General features: G+C 38.2%; 1 long non-coding RNA gene across 2 annotated transcripts; it reads right to left on the minus strand.

The window, feature by feature from the left end:
• Positions 1-1269: 1269 nt before the first annotated feature.
• On the minus strand, positions 1270-5630 carry LOC148909643 (uncharacterized). 2 transcript variants are annotated; one of them, XR_016120240.1, is made up of 2 exons: positions 4906-5630; positions 1270-4334 (listed from the first exon to the last, which is right to left on the minus strand). It is a non-coding gene; the product is annotated as an uncharacterized LOC148909643 (long non-coding RNA). The 2 variants fall into 2 exon arrangements; XR_016120241.1 differs by having other exon boundaries at positions 4636-5630.
• Between the last annotated feature and the right edge of the window lie 612 nt (positions 5631-6242).

Raw genomic sequence — 6242 nt, forward strand, 5'->3', positions numbered from 1 at the left:
CACCGCGACGGTGAGAGGCGGCGCATTAGAAGCGCACATCGCCTGTGCTTCCCATGGTTGAAAATACATCCTAGCTGATAAGGTCCATTATTTTGCCATCGATAACTAACTACGTCGTACCACGTCTTTAATTTCGTTTAGCCAGTAATCAAACAACTCGCCATTCAAAGTACTAACATTTGAACTACGAGAGCATCTTAGAAGACATTTATCAAGAGAATAAGACATTTGGGGATTAAAACGCGGTTCAAATGAGCAAACAGCTTTTAGGCCTGTCCGAAATTGTCTTTACCAATCATAAATGGGATTCTTTCCTGTTACCTTTGACTAAAAGTTTTCCTAATGACTTCCTTTTTTCGTATGATATGGTTGTTTCGACCGGGTATGTCGGTGATTGCACTGTCGCAAGATCACTTGTCGCTACCTGTTTGACGATCTTTATCTCTGCACAGTGAGAATTTATGTCCGTAGAGGAAATTCAATGCCATTTTTGTTTTTAAATCATTTAAAGTTTGTTTTCATTTGTCAAAGTAAAACAACCGCTTTTGTAAGGAGAATGGCAACAACATGGTGGACTAGTAATCTTTCACGCGCGGGCAGGACGATGTAGCGTTGTTTGCGACTTCGGTGGAAGATCGAGTGTGAGCGAGAGTGAGATGCTGCACGCAACGGTCGTTGCTTTCATTAACGTCAGAGAAAGTCCAAGCATCACATACACGACATACACAGACTCAGTGCAGCACTTATCTAACAGGTGTGAGGAAAGACAACTCTTAATGATCAATTTGTCTGACTATGTTACTCGTGCATGCATGATTAAGGTAAAAGTTTGATTCATAAATTAATCTAAAAAGATTCGCAATAATTATTAAATCATCGAAGATTTAATATACAAATTTAAAAACCGAAGGTTTATTCTAGCTGAGCACGCAAATATCGACCAATTAACCAGATTGGAATACAGAATTCTTCCTCGAGTATTTTAAAATTCGATGTCAGAAGCGGGATACTGTAAATACGCGGACTCCGTAAAAAGATTATGATTATGCCTCCATAAATAAACCCTTAAATATAAAATAACCACACAAACAAGGAGAACGACGTTTTTCGTATAAGGATGCTAACAAAAATCAAGCAAAGTAAATACAAACGATCTCGATAGCCTTTTACTTTTCGGCATCAGTGTATGTTGCCTAATATCCTGAAAATAAATCATCATTACCGTACTTCCTGCATGAGTACCAAACGAAACAGCTCCGACATGACATGAAGCTTTTCTTAAGTTATGTTTATTTTGTATCGGTTTGGCAGTATTTATCCCGTGGATTACACACTCAATATCGCGACCGTTTTGTTTACTGTCTAATGATCATCTTATTGACGGCAAGGATTCCTCCAAAGTCACTAATTATGGCTCAAAATTCCCTACAGATCAGTTCTAAGCGCCGTCTCTGAGGCTAAGCTCTATATCTACAAATAAGTGTCATTGCCAAATGTCCTAACGATGTCGGCTGTTTGCTATCTTCTCTAGTGAGATTAATAGCATTCCAGTTTGATCCATACTAAAGCCTTTCTGTTCTTAGCACTTAAAATAAACAAAATCTGGAAAGAATAGCTCCGTAGCCACATCGTTTGGTCGTTTAAACGGTTCGGACTTTGGAGTCTGTATATATATGTCTGTCTGTCCAAAAAAGGAGTAGTATCGGCTCTCTTGATAGACGGATTTCAATAGTTTGGACTGGTGAGTACAAGTGGTTAGTGATTTCACATCCAATCGATCCTCACAGAGGCCATTATTATACGAAACCCGCAATGCGAGCGGGAACTGAAAAAGTCTTCGCAAGAAACGGGGGCACTCAATATGTAGGTGACGTCCGACGGGAAATGACGGGATATCCTTGGTTTAGGAGTCGCGCTCTCGCACCAGCGAGACGAGGCGAGGCGAGGCGCGCGACCAACTCTGTTACATCGACAACCAGTCCATTTTCAAGGCAATTTTTAATGCTTGGCTCTCACTTAATTATCACTTAGAACTTCATATCTTAGAAAAGTATGCTTCTCGGCCCAATAATTTCGTAAACCTATTGTTGCGGCGGGTTTAAAAGATTGATGAGCTACTAAAAGACTTGGAAGAAGTTAACTCGAAGAGTCGACACTGGGAAATTTGGGATTAAGAATTGACAATAGATAAATAGTTAATTGAAAAGAGCCCGAATCTCAGTTGGACACCGAAGACAAACACAGCTGTTGTGTTAAATAGATGGACCAAACAATAAGGAAGCGAACGAGGATATATAAGTGGTACAAGGTAAAAAGTTTATATCGGAGTAAATAGTCCATCAGGTCCACTACCATCACATTCTATATCTATCAACTTGACGCCTCGAATACTTTAAGCATCATATTTCGTATCATAAGTCCTTGACACGTCCTTTTTCAATATAAGTTTTCTCCGGAAGACTTAAGGCTGATTCTTTATCGCTTGACTTCCTCTAAGTTGAGAAGTGAAGGCCTGGCTTGACCAAAAACATTTGGCAAATCCGCCATTAATGGTATAAAATCCTTCTCGGCTTCCGCTGCATGTTGTGCTTTTATCCATGAGAGAAGTTGGGCTTTTATTTTCAAGCCGGCACTCGACAAGGATGTAAGCATCGATGATGAGTTAAATCAAATTTCTTTTCAAGCTTTTTCAGTAAGTGTGTCACGAACGAAAACAAGTCTTTTCGCACGCGTAGTTTCCCTGAAAAATAGCGAATGAGCTAAAAAAAATTGCTTATAGAATAGGTTAGTAAGATTAAGCACTATAAGCTTACTGCGAATCGTAAAATAAAATAAAAAATGAAGTAAGTTTACGTCGGCCTCTTTTTTTCAGGCGTAAATAATCATAGTTTGCTAGCCTCTAGCTTGAAGCAAAACAAAATTTACATCATTATAGTCGTTCAACTCAAAAATGAATTTCTCAATGTCGGTGCATTAGACGTGTGCTTCGCGATGAATGTCGAATCTTTTCCGAGCTAGCAGATGCTAAACTACCAAGGCAGTAAATATTGCTTGAGAGATTTAGTCATACATGTCGGAACAAGTGAGTAATTCTTTTCGCTAACATCTCCTTTTCGATATTAGTCTTTGAGCAAGGATTTTTATATCGATGGGTCTATAAATACAAACGGATCGGTCAGAAAGTATACTTCCCGTTAATATATGCGCGTGCCAATGACTTGAACATCGACGAAACTAAATCAAAATAGGATGTTTTTTAACAAATTAGGGGAAATAGCATTTCATTTCTATTATCCTTAGGATTCATCCGATATTTTTACGATAACTTTTTTTCTTTTTTTTTTTTCTTTTTTGTTTTTGTTTTTTGTTGTTGTTTTGTTTTGTTTTTTTATTCATCTAAATGTCGCCCCGACTCGCAAGACCTTTTAGCTGCATATTGCGTACATACTTCATACACGACTTGCCGCTCTGGAATATATCATTACCACAGTCTTTGTAGACTTGTACCGCATTTGCGATGAATTAAGGATTTAAGGCATCAGAAATTTATGATAAGACCCTCTGTAATTGTCTTGACTTGTATAGCACAATACAGCGTGATACCATCTTTCTATAATTTTATTGTCGCGTTGGGGATTGACAACGCTCCATCAATATCGGGTTAAGCCGTGTAGATTTGTGGCTTATTAGCAAATAACTATTAAAATAAAATGACAGCGGTGAGATAGAAAAACTCGGTGAACAGGTGCAATTGGGTACTGAGTACTTAGATTGAACAGTGGTGATAATGAATAGTATATATATGCGGACAATTTCGGTGGTCCTAGTTGGCAAATCATCTTTACATTGTGGCTTCCATGCATCGTGGTCATACTAAGATCCGCCTGGAAAAACTAAATGCACGGACGAGACAAAAGTCCGTCCAATACACTGAGCACCTATAATATATCGGATCGTCATGGTCTTGATGTTATTCCCTTAGATGCTCTGTTTGACTCCATTCAGACAAGCCAAGCAGTAAGACCTGAGTTTCAAGAAGTCAGTTTTCTCGTACGTGTGTGGGCAAAAAATGTCTCAATTGCATCCAGCATTAGTTATGATTGGCAAGATATCCGTTAAATAATGGTTTTGATATTAACTAAGTGCCTTTCGATTCGTTCAATAATAATGTTACCTTCAAGTCAGTGATAGGTGTTTTAAAAGCCTTTTCTTGATTGCGATGGTGTCGTATGACAGACAACAAGCATGGAACTCCTCACGAACATTCGCGGACTCTAATAGATGTTTACCGCTCGGTTTTGCATGGCCTCAGGCGAGGTTCGCGTTATGCTATCCTGCACATAGACGTAAAGTTATAAATATCAATTTATGAAGTAATGTATTTTTTTCAGTGTCAATAATGTAATAGGTTTAGCAGATATGAAGTTTGGTAATATAAAACTTTTCAATCAGTGGTGGCTTCTTTTCTCTTCTCTTCTCTTCTCTTCTCTTCTCTTCTCTTCTCTTCTCTTCTCTTCTCTTCTCTTCTCTTCCGTTTGGGTTTCTTCTTTCCTTTGGCTTCACCTTACTCGTTTTGCCCTCTCTTGTCTTCGTCTTTTGTCTCGTTTTCTCTTTCAGTTTCTTCTTTTACCTTACTTTTTATTCGCCTTGCTTGTCTTCTTTTCTTTTCTTTTCTCATCTCATCTCTTCTCTTCCTTCCTCCTTTCCAACTTCCGTGACACGGCAATTGCTTCCTCCAAGACTATTTCCATTCTTGTCCGCATTGTTTTTGGGGCCGAGTACGTGGTCTTGCCGTCGTTGTTGAATTGGTCGGTGAATTCCCTTTAGTTCTTTTTTATAGTATTTCTTTCATGTTGTTATTTTGTTTGGGTTTACATGTTTCAATATTTTCACTTGTTTCCTTACCTTATTTACTTTTTTCTTCAGACATCTGTTTGCTATAATTTTTTGGTATCTTTTCTTCCTATCCTTTGTTCAATTTTCCTTTCGCATTCAATATTGACACTGGAAGCTTAAGAGAGAGGTTTTCATTGCTACTACTGTTCAAAATGCACACAACTTTTCAAATATGACCAGATTGCGTATAGAACAGTCAGACTTGAAAGCATCCATCAACTCTCATCACGCCTTCTAATCCTAGTGACGTAGTCATGACGTAGCAAAGGCTAAAATTAGGGCCCATCTGAAGAGGTAGGTAGGTACAAATGGAAGACTGAGAACAGAGCATTGGTTTTAAGTTTATCAGATGATCACAGGTCAGGTACTCACTCTAACTGGATCGGACATTAAGCAACGTTATCAGGACTGACACATGCTTACACCAAAAATGCCAGCGAAATCACCAGAAAGATCCTTTAACGTAATAACATTCATTAAAACTGCTACTTAGAATTCCCCAAAAGCTGTTAGTGATGCAGGAACCATATTTTCGAGCAAAAGTTGATTCTATCATTTCTGTGGCTATGGCTTTGAAGAAAAATATTTCTAAAGGCAGCTTGAGTTCCGTGAGGTCAACCAGCCCCGTCCTTAAGCAAGAATAGCACTTGAATGATTTTAATTAAGAACGGATTAATTACAAGTGCTGGTGATTTTACGCCACATATACCATGCCGCTATTGCAGAAAACCTGCTTCGAGGTCTGCTTAAAGTCCAAAAATATTTGCAATTAAAAAATTCCTTCCAGTTTTGAGTTGCGATGTGATTAACGCACTAGTGAGAACAGGTGGCGGTTCAGTAGAACTCTCAGTTCACTAGTTTTAAATACATAACGTTCTGTGAGACGTTTCTAATATTTCCATTTGCGCTAATTTCATTAAAACAAACTACACAGACCTTTCAATTTCGTATCATGGTGCGTCTGCTTCAAAATGACATATTCAAATATATTCAAACCACTTTTAAAAACTATTAAAGAATTATTCAGTCGGGTTTTTTTTTTTAGATTTTTCGGCCCCACCATCGCAGAGAATTGTCCGCAGCACTATGTCCTGACTTGATCAGTATTATACTTATTGGCCCAAATAAAGCTTCAATTGTGCCATCTAAACATCTGAACCTTTATCGTGCTAACGCTCAAAGATAACATCTCAAAACTACTCTCCCAAAATAATGATTAAATCTCGGCTGCAATTTAATTCCATTCCATTTTTATGGGACGGATGACGAAACGTCATATGTTGACTTGGATTCTAACTCTTTTTACCAATATTACTACCAATATATTTTTGCTCGGAAGTCTCGAG

Source organism: Actinia tenebrosa, unplaced genomic scaffold, assembly GCF_029948245.1.
Source record: "Actinia tenebrosa isolate PJP-AT-01 unplaced genomic scaffold, QUT_ActTen_1.0 PGA_scaffold1__47_contigs__length_23844297, whole genome shotgun sequence".
NCBI classification, from domain to species: domain Eukaryota; kingdom Metazoa; phylum Cnidaria; class Anthozoa; order Actiniaria; family Actiniidae; genus Actinia; species Actinia tenebrosa.